The sequence below is a fragment of the Sitophilus oryzae genome, unplaced genomic scaffold (genome assembly GCF_002938485.1).
Source record: "Sitophilus oryzae breed Bouriz unplaced genomic scaffold, Soryzae_2.0 scaffold_1318_pilon_pilon, whole genome shotgun sequence".
Lineage (NCBI taxonomy): Eukaryota > Metazoa > Arthropoda > Insecta > Coleoptera > Curculionidae > Sitophilus > Sitophilus oryzae.
In genome coordinates, this window is record NW_022145969.1 from 281,405 (window position 1) to 297,066 (window position 15,662).

Below are 15,662 nucleotides of genomic sequence, written 5' to 3' on the forward strand. Positions count from 1 at the left end.
ATCAGCAAATAAAAATAATCCAAAAATTACACAGCGAAAAAAATCTGTTTAGCAGTTTTTGTGTAGGAGAACAATAGATTTCTTGTAGCCAAAAGTATGGAAACCATAAATAAATACATTAAAATTATTTAGTTTAAGCTGATAAACGGTACGATTTGCTTCAGATAAATATAAACATCATGCCCAAGTCTAAATATTTCTCTACGGATTTAAAAAATAAAATAGTTGAATTATACAAGAGCGGTTATAAACAAATTCAAATAGTAAAAATTTAAACATTTTAAAAGGCACCGTTTCGAAAATAATTCGTAAATTTAATAAAACAGGGAACGTTTCAACAGCTTTTAAGTCAGGAAGACCAAGAAAGTTGTGCAACAGGACAATGAAAGTAACGAAGAGAATATCAATGGGAGATCCAAGAAAAACATCCACAGACATTTCTCGAGAAATGGGTGAAAGGGGAATATCGGTGTCTGCACGCATGGTGAGAAGAAGGTTGGATGACATGGGACTTTTTGGAAGAGTCGCGGTGAAGAAACCACTAATATCAAAGAAAAATAGGATGGCCCGCTTTAAATTTGCTCAAGATCATCTCACCTGGTCTTATCAGAAATGGAATGTACTGTTTAGCGACGAAAGCAAGTTTCAACTGTTTGGTGGTGACGGGAGACGTTATATCCGAAGACCAAAAGGTACACGGTACAGCCATAAGTACCAGATGCTCACAGTAAAACATGGGGGTGGGAGTATAATGGTGTGGGGGTGTTTTTCTCGCTCAGGTGTTGGTCCTCTCGCTCAGGTTGGATAATGGACCGTTTTTTGTACAAAGACATATTGGATAATAATATGCTGCCTCATGCTGATGAAGAAATGCCACTCAGATGGTTGTTCCAGCAAGACAATGATCCCAAGCACAAATCTCAGTTTGTTCAAAATTGGTTAAATGAACATAATGTTCCACTAATGGATTGGCCCTCACAGTCTCCGGATCTTAACGCCATAGAAAATTTATGGGACCATTTGGATAGGAAAATTCGAAGCCATTCTATTTCAAATAAAAATGAATTATGGGAAGTGCTAAAAACTGAATGGGCGGCCATTTCCAGTAAAGATTGTACGAGATTGACTGATTCGATGCCACGATGATGTAGATAAGTAATTAATTCAAAGGGATATTCCACTAAATATTAGTAATTTTTATATTATCTTGAATTTTAATAAACATTCTTCTTAAGTTTCCATACTTTTGACCAAGAATATATTCATAATTTTTTATATATTTTTTGATAGCTGCAATTTTTTATTTAAATGTATTAGGTTTTGTAGGAAATTATTTGTAGGTCACGATTATATAAGTCGTTTTATTTCATATTTTAATTTCTCAGCATAAATGACAAATTAAAAAAGTTTCCATACTTTTGGCCACCACTGTACATATACGTGATGTTATTATAACACATATAATTCTTACAAAAAATAAACGATTTTTTTAATTACAAATGGACTTATACCACATTACAAGAAATAAAAACAGGAGTAAATTTAATTATTTTTATAAACATTAGCTTTACTGAAATGGATTTTTTATGTAAAAAGCAATAATTAAAATGAAGACATTTAAATATAGGAATAGACTACGCTGTCTAATAGTTCCATATTTTAAATCTACATAAAATCTTACAGCTCTTAAGTTGTAAAAATGCTCAAATTATGGTAATACATTTTAGAATATTAAAATGAGAAAGCTCGTGTTAAATATTAAAAAAGACTGTTATTAATTAGAATTTTTATTTAGCACTAGGATGAATTACAGAATCAGACTAATAAAGTTTAATGAAGGCTATTAGACGGTGAACAAGTAAATCAACAACGGCAGGTCATGCATTTGCGCGGAGCCAAAAAATCCAGGAACATCTTCAAGAACATGTAGATTAATTGCCTTCGAAAAACGCTGTGTAGCAGAAGCACACAGGCATAAATATAAAAGATTACATGCAGCCTGTCCTGTCATTTTTTTCCCTTAGCAAGACCTTCTTATCACGATCGGGTTTGTCGAATGCGCACATACACAAGTGCACATACGTAGATGCGCACAAACACACTCGCACCTAACCTTTTGAACCTGCTCTTTCTCTCTTCGGTACTGTCGCTGGCCCACCCGATTAAAATCTAATTGTACCACGGTACCATGCTCTTAGCACCGGGCTTTGTGCAGCATCTGTGTGAACAGAGCTATTTTGCACACTTCGGTATAGATCTCGTTCGAAAATTAGCAAATAAATCAACGTAATTAAGGCGAAGAACTAACTGAATAGGGTAGCGTTTCTCCTAGCGTGTTAAAGTTAACAAAACATTACTTTTCATGGTTTTATTGAGTTTATAATCATACGCAAAGGTTCTAATAATAAATTTTTTGATGTAGGATAAGTTTTAATCGTCATCAAAATTTGATAAAAAAAGGTTTGAAAAAAATCAATTTTCTAATGAAACCAAAGCATTTAAGCCCTAATATTTTTATATTTTCTAAAAGTACGTAAAATTAACACAAATACTGTAATTTTCGAAATTTTATGACCAGATTTACTATTTTTCTAAGAGCCTCGAAAACGGGTAAAATATAGCCAAAAACGGTAAATTTTTCGACTCTTTTCGGGTTCAAAAAATCAATTTTCTAATAAAACCAAAGCATTTGAGTCCTAATATTCTTATATTTTGTAAAAGTACATAAAATTTCTATTGTCATGAAAATTGGTGGTCATGCCACCGAACATATTTTAAATATTCTTATATTTTCTAAAACTGCATAGAATTTATACAAATACTGAATGAAGTTAAAAATAAATATTGTCGATATTTTCCTACGAATATTAATTTTTTCGCAATTTTAGAACCATGTCTAATATTTTTCTGACAGCTCTGAAATTCTGTTAAAAAATATATCTAAATTATAGCTAAATTCTAATCAACCATTATTATAATTTAGATATTATGCGTTATTGTAATTACATTATTTATGCTAAAGTATGTAATAAAATAGTTTTTAAAGAATATAAAATCCATATTAAGCATTTTCACAGTGTCTAGTATAATTCTTTCAGCACAAGGAAAACATATGTTAAGCTAAGAAAGTAAAAAAAATACTTAAATGTCTTTGAAGTTGGGTATCTAATCTTTTGCAATAAAGAATAACACTTAAACCCAATATGGTTCTAATTACATCGACAGCAAGAATCTTCAACATCTGTAGATATTTTCTATTTTTCAAACAATTTACAATTTAATTTAATTTCTGTTTATTATCTATTTTTTAAGCCTCAGCTGTTTCTTAATTTTATCAATAATTTGTCTAAATATATAAGAGTCTCACTGTAACTAATAAGTTTTCTATTTTTACTTATTGTTAGCATAGCTAACGAGTAAAGTATCTTTTTAGATAGCCATGAAGAGAAATCCTTTAATAAACTTACTATTACAAACGCATATTGTGGTTGATGAACGGAAGTGATCGTAGTGAAGGAAATGTCTCCTGGTCATTTCTTTTATTTGCCTTTAATTATTATTCATTTTAAATTAAAAATTCTGACTCATTTTAGTTTTACATTGTCTTACAGCTGTTAAGAAAAAAAACAGTGTCATAGTAGCCATTGAAATTACTTTTTTCCATATAAATATATATTACTCAGTGATTGTTGATATTAAATCAACCTAGCAAATATAGCTATAATAATGGTTAATAATAAATTCAATATTGAAATAAAGCGAAAGGCGAACAAAAAGGAAATGAGATTGTTACATAAAGCGGTTATACATATGCAAATTAAATTTTACAAACTGTAGGTCAGTATTTTGTTTTATTATTTCTATTTAATTACAACACATTCAATATTCAATTAATGTTAATAGTGAACACAAGTTTTATTATCAACGTTTTTATATATCTCATTGTGTATTATATCAATATATAATGTGTTTTGTCTATCCCACTATTTATGATGATATAAAAGTAAAGTAATACTTTTATGTGATACAAAAGGGTATATGGGCATCACAACTGGTTTTGAATGAATTTCACTTTCCTCCTCAGAAGTGAAACCACAAAGATCACCGGAAATGAAGAAAATTGTCGCATGTGAAAAAAAGAAAACAACTGTTTATAAAAAAATATACATTTTTTTAAATCTCATCCGTTTCTTGATATTACATAAACACCTGTTATGTTACCTTTTTGGAAATATATTTTTCTGATTTTTTCTAAATTACATACTGAAAATGTTTTACAACTACAAAATATTTGTATTTAAATGGTTGTAACTAAGAAAAAAAACTAAAAGTTTTGAAAACTATCTCATTTTTATACCACTTGACCCTAGGTTGTAAGCCGATCAAGTGATTGGGTAGAAATTCCATCTGGCCCTTATCTGAACACTGAAACGAGTAAATATCTACAGGGTGATTGAAAACGGCTTTTAAAGAGGCCGGTAAGAAAATACGAGTTTGGGAATCACCGGTCGCATATTAGGCATAACGAATGGCCGAAAGGCCGGACAAGTGCCATTAAAGAATTGGATTTTGCAGGCGAACCCTTAGATAAAAGCCACTAAAACCGTTTTTTAATGGAACCGGGTACAATATTTATTCAAATCTGATGTAACATTAAAATTCCAACCTAACTGGCCGTGGTGGGTGTTTGTATAAAACCAGTCTTACCAAAAATATCTCCCGCGACTTGGACAGGAATAAACATGGCTCTCTGTCCATTTTATAGGCAGTAATTCTATTTTTGTTTGAAAATATTGCTTGTTTAGGATTGATATCAGCAGAAACACTCGCCATTCTCTGCGTAGCTCAACGCATCCGAGTTGTTTTATTCGGTTATGTAATAAAATCCGAAATAAAAGATCTTGCGGCGTGGCGGCAGCCAGCGCCGACGTATCTAGTGTCCGTAATCTACTTGGTTCTATGCCATAAAATCTGTTTATCCTCTACTTTGGTCGCGCTCACAGTTTTCCAGAAAATTATCTACACCAAACCGTAATAACATAACGCCGGGCAAAAAGGCGCCTCTTACAAGCTGAGCAGATTCGATTTAGATCAAAAAAATCGTCTTGAAACGACCGCACAAGCCAGACACCGAACGTTAGACATTTCATCGTCTTTTTCATATTTAAGGGATTTATTTTTATTTGATTTAAAAAAAATGTCCACAAAAAAGTTCTAAGTAAAATCCATCTTCTAAAAAAAGCAAGCACTCCAGACTGTTTAATAGTTTTTGATGAGAATAGTTTCACTGTAACCCAACACCATACTTCTTCAGCTAATGGTACACTGCTGATGGACACATGCCATCCAGTTCCAAGCATAACGGTCTTCCGCTTATTATACAGTTAAACTATTTCTGTTATAGTTAAATTACAATAATTTTAATAGTTTTTGATGAGAATAGTCCTTCTGCAATCTAACACCATATGTCTTCAGCTAATGGTACACTGCTGATGAACACATGCCATCCAGTTCTAAGTATAACGGTCTTCCGCTTATTATACAGTTAAAATATTTCTGTTATAGTTAAATTACAATAATTTTAATAGTTTTTGATGAGAATAGTCCTTCTGCAATCCAACACCATATGTCTTCAGCTAATGGTACACTCCTGATGGACACATGCCATCCAGTTCTAAGTATAACAGTCTTCCGATTATTATACAGTTAAAAATATTTCTGTTATAGTTAAATTACAATAATTTTAATAGTTTTTGATGAGAATAGTCCTTCTGCAATCCAACACCATATGTCTTCGGCTAATGGTACACTCTGATGGACACATGCCATCCAGTTCTAAAGTATAACAGTCTTCCGCTTATTATACAGTTAAAATATTTCTGTTATAGTTAAATTACAATAATTTTAATAGTTTTGATGAGAATAGTCCTTCTGCAATCCAACACCATATGTCTTCAGCTAATGGACACTCTGATGGACACATGCCATCAGTTCTAAAAGTATAACGGTCTTCCGCTTATTAGTTAAAATATTTCTGTTATAGTTAAATTACAATAATTTTAATAGTTTTGATGAGAATAGTCCTTCTGCAATCCAACCATATGTCTTCAATAATGGTACACTCCTGATGGACACATGCCATCCAGTTCTAAGTAACGGTCTTCCGCTATTATACAGTTAAAATATTTCTGTTATAGTTAAATTACAATAATTTTAATAGTTTTTTTGATGAGAATAGTCCTTCTGCTATCAACACCATATGTCTTCAGCTAATGGTACACTCCTGATGGACTTATGCCATCCAGTTCTAAAGTATAACGAGTCTTCCGCTTATTATACAGATTAAAATATTTCTGTTATAGTTAAATTACAATAATTTTAATAGTTTGATGAGAATAGTCCTTCTGCAATCAACACCATATGTCTTCAGCTAATGGTACACTCTGATGGACACATGCCATCAGTTCTAAAGTATAACGGTCTTCCGCTTATTATACAGTTAAAATATTTCTGTTATAGTTAAATTACAATAATTTTAATAGTTTTGATGAGAATAGTCCTTCTGCAATCAACACCATATGTCTTCTTCAATGGTACACTCTGATAGACACATGCCATCCAGTTCTAAGTATAACGGTCTTCCGCTTATTATACAGTTAAAATATTTCTGTTATAGTTAACTTACAATAATTTTTAATAGTTTTTGATGAGAATAGTCCTTCTGCAATCCAACACCATATGTCTTCAGCTAATGGTACCTGATGGACACATGCCATCCAGTTCTAAAAGTATAACGGTCTTCCCGCTTATATACAGTTAAAATATTTCTGTTATAGTTAAATTACAATAATTTTAGTTTTTTGATGAGAATAGTCCTTCTGCAATCCAACACCATATGTCTTCAGCTATTAATTTTGCTCCTGATGGACACATGCCATCCAGTTCTAAGTATAACGGTCTTCCGCTTATTATACAGTTAAAATATTTCTGTTATAGTTAAATTACAATAATTTTAATAGTTTTTGATGAGAATAGTCCTTCTGCAATCCAACACCATATGTCTTCAGCTAATGGTACACTCCTGATGGACACATGCCATCCAGTTCTAAGTATAACGGTCTTCCGCTTATTATACAGTTAAAATATTTCTGTTATAGTTAAATTACAATAATTTTAATAGTTTTTGATGAGAATAGTCCTTCTGCAATCCAACACCATATGTCTTCAGCTAATGGTACACTCCTGATGGACACATGCCATCCAGTTCTAAGTATAACGGTCTTCCGCATATTATACAGTTAAAATATTTCTGTTATAGTTAAATTACAATAATTTTAATAGTTTTCGATGAGAATAGTCCTTCTGCAATCCAACACCATATGTCTTCAGCTAATGGTACACTCCTGATGGACACATGCCATCCAGTTCTAAGTATAACGGTCTTCCGCTTATTATACAGTTAAAATATTTCTGTTATAGTTAAATTACAATAATTTTAATAGTTTTTGATGAGAATAGTCCTTCTGCAATCCAACACCATATGTCTTCAGCTAATGGTACACTCCTGATGGACACGCCATCCAGTTCTAAGTATAACGGTCTTCCGCTTATTATACAGTAAATATTTCTGTTATAGTTTAAATTACAATAATTTTAATAGTTTTTTGATGAAATAGTCCTTCTGCAATCAACACCATATGTCTTCAGCTAATGGTACACTCTGATGGACACATGCATCAGCTCTAAATATAACGGTCTTCCGCTTATTATACAGTTAAAAATATTTCTGTATAGTTAAATTACAATAATTTTAATAGTTTTTTGATGAGAATAGTCCTTCTGCAACCCAACACCATATGTCTTCAGCTAATGGTATACTCTGATGGACACATGCCATCCCAGTTCTGATATAACGGTCTTCCGCTTATTATATACGGATTAAAATATTTCTGTTATGGTTAAATTACAATAATTTTAATAGTTTTTGATGAAATAGTCCTTCTGCAATCCAACACCATATGTCTTCAGCTAATGGTACACTCTGATACATGCCATCCAGTTCTAAGTATAACGGTCTTCCGCTTATTATACAGTTAAAATATTTCTGTTATAGTTAAATTACAATAATTTTAATAGTTTTGATAGAGAATAGTCATCTGCAATCAACACCATATGTCTTCAGCTAATGGTACACTCCTGATGGACACATGCCATCCAGTTCTAAGTATAACAGTCTTCCGCTTATTATACAGGATTAAATATTTCTCTTATAGTTAAATCATAATAATTAGTTTTTTGATGAGAATAGTCCTTCTACAATCCAACACCATATGTCTTCAGCTAATAGTACACTCCTGATGGACACATGCCATCCAGTTCTAAAAGTATAACGGTCTTCCGCTTATTATACAGTTAAAATATTTCTCTTATAGTTAAATCATAATAATTTTAATAGTTTTTTTGATGAGAATAGTCCTTCTGCAATCCAACACCATATATCTTCAGCTAATGGTACACTCTGATGGACACATGCCATCAGTTCTAAGTATAACGGTCTTCCGCTTATTATGATTAAATATTTCTCTTATAGTTAAATCATAATAATTTTAATAGTTTTTGATGAGAATAGTCCTTCTGCAATCCAACACCATATATTCTTCAGCTAATGGTACACTCCTGATGGACACATGCCATCCAGTTCTAGTGATCTTCCGCTTATTATACAGTTAAATATTTCTGTTATAGTTAAATTACAATAATTTTAATAGTTTTGATAGAATAGTCCTTCTGCAATCAACACCATATGTCTTCAGCTAATGGTACACTCTGATGGACACATGCCATCCAGTTCTAAAATGCCGTCAACGGTCTTCCACTTATTATACGGATTAAAATATTTCTCTTATAGTTAAAATCATAATAATTTTAATAGTTTTTGATGAGAATAGTCCTTCTGCAATCCAACACCATATGTCTTCAGCTAATGGTACACTCCTGATGGACACATGCCATCCAGTTCTAAAAGTATAACGGTCTTCCGCTTATTATACAGTTAAATAATAGTTATAGTTAGATTACAATAATTTTAATAGTTTTTGATGAGAATAGTCCTTCTGTCAACACCATATGTCTTCAGCTAATGGTACCTCTGATGGACACATGCCATCCACTTCTAAGTATAACAGTCTTCCGTTTATTAAACAGTTAAACTATTTCTGTTATAATTAAATTACAATAATTTTAATAGTTTTTGATGAGAATAGTCCTTCTGCAATCAACACCATATGTCTTCAGCTAATGGTACACTGCTGATGGACACATTCCATCAGTTCTAAAATATAACGGTCTTCCGCTTATTATACAGTTAAAATATATTTCTGTTATAGTTAAATTACAATAATTTTAATGGTTTTGATGAGAATAATCCTTCTGCAATCCAGCACCATATGTCTTCAGCTAATGGTACACTATGGACATTCCATCAGTTCTAAATATAACGGTCTTCCTCTTATTATACAGTTAAAATATTTCTGTTATAGTTAAGTACAATAATTTTTAATAGTTTTTGATGAAATTAGTCCTTCTGCAATCAACACCATATGTCTTCAGCTAATGGTACCTCTGATGGACACATGTGCCATCCAGTTCATGTAACGGTCTTCCGCTTATTATACAGTTAAAATATTTCTGTTATAGTTAAATTACAATAATTTTAATAGTTTTTGATGAGAATAGTCCTTCTGCAATCAACTCCATATGTCTTCAGCTAATGGTACACTCTGATGGACACATGCCATCCAGTTCTAAGTATAACGGTCTTCCTTATTATACAGTTAAAACTCTTTCTGTTATAGTTAAATTACAATAATTTTAATAGTTTTTGATGAGAATAGTCCATCTGCAATCCAACACCATATGTCTTCAGCTAATGGTACACTGCCCCGTGGACACATTCCGCATCCAGTTCTAAAGTATAACGGTCTTCCCTTATTATACAGTTAAAATATTTCTGTTATAGTTAAATTACAATAATTTTAATAGTTTTGATGAGAATAGTCGCTTCTGCAATCCAACTCCATATGTCTTCAATGGTACACTCTGATGGACATGCCATCCAGTTCTAGAATATAACGGTCTTCCACTTATTATACCAGTTAAACTATTTCTGTTATAGTTAAATTACAATAATTTTAATAGTTTTTGATGAAATAGTCCTTCTGCAATCCAACACCATATGTCTTCAGCTAATGGTACACAGCTGATGGACACATTCCATCAGTTCTAAGTATAACGGTCTTCCGCTTATTATACAGTTAAAATATTTCTGTTATGGTTAAATTACAATAATTTTAATAGTTTTTGATGAGAATAGTCCTTCTGCAATCAACACCATATGTCTTCAGCCAATAGTACACTCCTGATGGACACATGCCATACTGCCTTCTAAGTATAACAGTCTTCCACTTATTATACAGTTAAAATATTTCTGTTATAGTTAAATTACAATAATTTTAATAGTTTTTGATGAGAATAGTCCTTCTTGACACCATATGTCTTCAGCTATTGGTACCTCCTGATGGACACATGCCATCCACTTCTAAATATAACGGTCTTCCGCTTATTATACAGTTAAAAATATTTCTGTTATAGTTAAATTACAATAATTTTAATAGTTTTGATGAGAATAGTCATGCAATCAACACCATATGTCTTCAGCTAATGGTACACTGCTGATGGACACATTCCATCCAGTTCTAAAATATAACGGTCTTCCTTTATTATACAGTTAAAATATTTCTGTTATAGTTAAATTACAATAATTTTAATAGTTTTTGATGAGAATAGTCCTTCTGCAATCCAACTTCATATGTCTTCCAGCTAATGGTACACTGCTGATGGACACATTCCATCCAGTTCTAAATATATAACGGTCTTCCGCTTATTATACAGTTAAAATATTTCTGTTAAATTACAATAATTTTAATAGTTTTTGATGAGAATAGTCCTCTGCAATCCAACACCATATGTCTTCAGCTAATGGTACACTCTGATGGACACATGCCATCCAGTTCTAAGTATAACGGTCTTCCGCTTATTATACAGTTAAAATATTTCTGTTATAGTTAAATTACAATAATTTTAATAGTTTTTGATGAGAATAGTCCCTCTGCAATCCAACACCATATGTCTTCAGCTAATGGTACACTCCTGATGGACACATGCCATCCAGTTCTAAGTATAACGGTCTTCCGCTTATTATACAGTTAAAACATTTCTGTTATAGTTAAATTACAATAGTTTTAATAGTTTTGATGAGAATAGTCCTTCTGCAATCCCAACACCATATGTCTTCAGCTAATACACTGCTGATGGACACATTCAGTTCTAAGTATAACAGTCTTCGCTTATTATACAGTTAAAATATTTCTGTTATAGTTAAGTACAATAATTTTAATAGTTTTTTGATGAGAATGATCCTTCTGCAATCCAACACCATATGTCTTCAGCTAATGGTACCTCTGATGGACACATACCATCCAGTTCTAAGTATAACGGTCTTCCATATTATACAGTTAAAACATTTCATTATAGTTAAATTACAATAGTTTTAATGGTTTTTGATGAGAATAGTCCATCACTGCAATCCAACACCATATGTCTTCAGCTAATGGTACACTGCTGATGGACACATTCCATCAGTTCAAAGTATAACGGTCTTCGGCTTATTATACAGTTAAAATATTTCTGTTATAGTTAAATTACAATAATTTTAATAGTTTTTGATGAGGAATAGTCCTTCTGCAATCAACACCATATGTCTTCTAAGCTAGTACCTCCTGATAGTTACATGTGCCATCCAGTTCTAAGTATAACGGTCTTCCGCTTATTATACAGTTAAACATTTCTGTTATAGTTAAATTACAATAATTTTAATAGTTTTTTGATGAGAATAGTCCTTCTGCAATCCAACACCATATGTCTTCGGCTAATGGTACACTGCTGATGGACACATTCCATCCAGTTCTAAAAGTATAACGGTCTTCCGCTTATTATACAAATATTTCTGTTATAGTTAAATTACAATAATTTTAATAGTTTTTGATGAGAATAGTCCTTCTGCAATCCAACACCATATGTCTTCAGCTAATGGTACACTCCTGATGAACACATGCCATCCACTTCTAAAAGTATAACGGTCTTCGCTTATTATACAGTTAAAATATTTCTGTTATAGTTAACTTACAATAATTTTAATAGTTTTTTGATGAGAATAGTCCTTCTGCAATCAACTTCATATGTCTTCAGCTAATGGTACACTGCTGATGGACACATTCCATCAGTTCTAAGTAACGGTCTTCCGCTTATTATACAGTTAAAATATTTCTGTTATAGTTAAATTACAATAATTTTAATGGTTTTGATGAGAATAGTCCTTCTGCAATCCAACACCATATGTCTTCAGCTAATGGTACTGCTCTGATGGACACATGCCATCCAGTTCTAAGTATAACGATGCTTCTAAAACATTATACAGTTAAAACATTTCTGTTATAGTTAAATTACAATAGTTTTAATAGTTTTTGATGAGAATAATCCATCTGCAATCCAACACCATATGTCTTCAGCTAATGGTACACTCTGATGGACACATGCCATGTTCTAAGTATAACGGTCTTCCGCTTATTATAGAGTTAAAATATTTCTGTTATAGTTAAATTACAATTTTAATAGTTTTTGATGAGAATAGTCCTTCTGCAATCCAACACCATGTCTTCAGCTAATGGTACACTCTGATGGACACATGCCATCCAGTCCTAAGTATAACGGTCTTCCGCTTATTATACAGTTAAAATATTTCTGTTATAGTTAAATTACAATAATTTTAATAGTTTTTGATGAGAATAGTCCTTCTGCAATCCAACACCATATGTCTTCAGCTAATGGTACACTCCTGATGGACACATGCCATCCAGTTCTAAAGTATAACGGTCTTCCGCTTATTATACAGTTAAAATATTTCTGTTATAGTTAAATTACAATTTTAATAGTTTTTGATGAGAATAGTCCTTCTGCAATCCAACACCATATGTCTTCAGCTAATAATTACACTCCCTGATGGACACATGCCATCCAGTTCTAAGTATAACAGTCTTCCACTTATTATACAGTTAAAAACATTTCTGTTATAGTTAAATTACAATAGTTTTAATAGTTTTGATGAGAATAGTCCATCTGCAATCAACACCATATGTCTTCAGCTAATGGTACACTCTGATGGACACATGCCATCAGTTCTAAGTATAACGGTCTTCCTTATTATAGAGTTAAAATATTTCTGTTATAGTTAAGAATTACAATAATTTTAATAGTTTTTTGATGAGAATAGTCCTTCTGCAATCCAACACCATATGTCTTCAGCTAATGTTACACACTCCTGATGGACACATGCCATCCAGTTCTAAAGATATAACGGTCTTCCGCTTATTATACAGTTAAAAATATTTCTGTTATAGTTAATAATTTTAATAGTTTTTGATGAGAATAGTCCTTCTGCAATCCAACACCATATGTCTTCAGCTAATGGTACCTCCCTGATGGACACATACCATCCAGTTCTAAGTATAACGGTCTTCCGCTTATTATACAGTTAAAATATTTCTGTTATAGTTAAATTACAATAATTTTAATAGTTTTTTGATGAGAATAGTCCTTCACAATCCAACACCATATGTCTTCAGCTAATCGTACACTCCTGATGGACACATGCCATCCAGTTCTAAGTATAACGGTCTTCCGCTTATTATACAGTTAAAATATTTCTGTTATAGTTAAATTACAATAATTTTAATAGTTTTTGATGAGAATAGTCCTTCTGCAATCCAACACCGTATGTCTTCAGCTAATGGTACACTGCTGATGGATACATGCCATCCAGTTCTAAGTGTGCGGTATTCCGCTTATTATACAATTAAAATATATCAATTATAGTTAAATTAAAAGTATTAATAAATTATTTAATTTAATTTATTAAATCCTAAGCATTTTAACCATTCCTGTTGAAATTAGTTGAGGTCAACATATGGTAGTTTACTAAAAGACTATTATTTAAATATTTTTTTTTAATAAATAATTTGCTATTATAATTTGATATACTGTAATATTAATCTGTTTTATTCCAGAGCATATGTAGAGAAAGATTATAGATCGATAATTAAGCATTTTAAATTTATTAATAACACCGAAATTTCTACTTCTTAAAGTCTATACCTTTTAAGATTCAACAAATTAGGCTTAATTAGTTCTATATCGATTAATTAGGAAAAAATTATGAAACGTATACAATATTCAGGCGATATTTGTATGTCGCTAAAGTATGTTAAACGTAGAAGAGTTAATTTTAGTGAAAGTTTTCTCGGCACCGTGCGCGCAGTTTACTTTCTTTCGGTTGAAAATTTTTGTTTGTTTGGTCCATATTGACCAATTCTGCATCTGTTAATAAGCAATATTTATGTCTTTTGAAAGCTATTTTAGCGCTACAAGATATCACCTAAAATTATTCCATAGAAAAATGAAAATTTGTCTTATACTTCGTAAAGTAACTGTATTAGTTCCTTTCATACCATTTTTTTCAATTATATTAAAGATCCATAAATAAAACTCAGAAAGTAATTGAAGCAAAAACAATATCGTATGAATTTAAAGCAATGGCTTGAGGAGAGACAGAAAACGTTTTAACTCCAGCTTTAAACTCACTTGACTGTTTAATTAAATTTAACTTACACTGTTAATCTCTTGAAATTCCCTTGGCACTTGATTTGACATAATTACATATGTTCGCTTTTTAATTTCGTAAAATCTTACGAAAGTGTTCATGAGTTCCGATTTTTTTTATATGAACATATTCATTTCGAAAAAAAACTTTTAATATGCATCACTTTTATACCTCAAGATATTTATGTCTACTACATGATTTTACAAATTTTAATTTTAACGTTGCAATGCTTTGAGAAGCGTAAATAATAGGACAGCTCCCGATTTCTAAGAATTCCAGAAGGATTAGTTCTGTGTTTTATTGAAAAAGTCCTGGAAATGTAAACAAAGCAAAATATTTTCATTTTTTTATGAAATATATTATCAAAAAATTCGAATCTATTCCAATTCAAGACCATCTATTTTATTTGATAAAAAGCCTCTAGCTTTTTTAAATATAAATTTTCTTTAAATAATAACAAAAGACTTTAGCATCTCTAAATTGAACTCCCGTTAGATTACCAGCTACATAATTTAATTTACATTTATTAAAAGATTTTGCAAAATCCAATTTTTCATGGCGATGCTTTAATATAGCGTAGATTATCTTTTAACAGTACACCACTTTTTTTTCGGCGATTTAAATAGGAGTATAATGGCCTACGTTCTGAAATACCTATTTCAAAATTAATATAGACTTTTTTTGGACCTGATTTGTTAACACACTTAACAAGAAATTCCGAGAACAGAGTTGATTTGACATTAACATTTTTTATGTACTGAAATAGTTCATTTATTATTGAATATCTTATGTGTATCATGAATTATAATTCAATACAGTTTACTTTACTGCTTGTTTTAGAATAAAACTGTGTCACCCGTTAGTTTTATGAAGAATTTTATTAGATTTT

At 31.3% G+C, this 15,662-nt stretch overlaps 1 protein-coding gene across 2 annotated transcripts in view; it reads right to left on the reverse strand.

Moving 5' to 3' along the window:
• The window catches only part of LOC115875032, a 115,897-nt gene that overhangs the window by 59,145 nt on the left and 41,090 nt on the right, over positions 1–15,662 (reverse strand). The window lies entirely within an intron of this gene.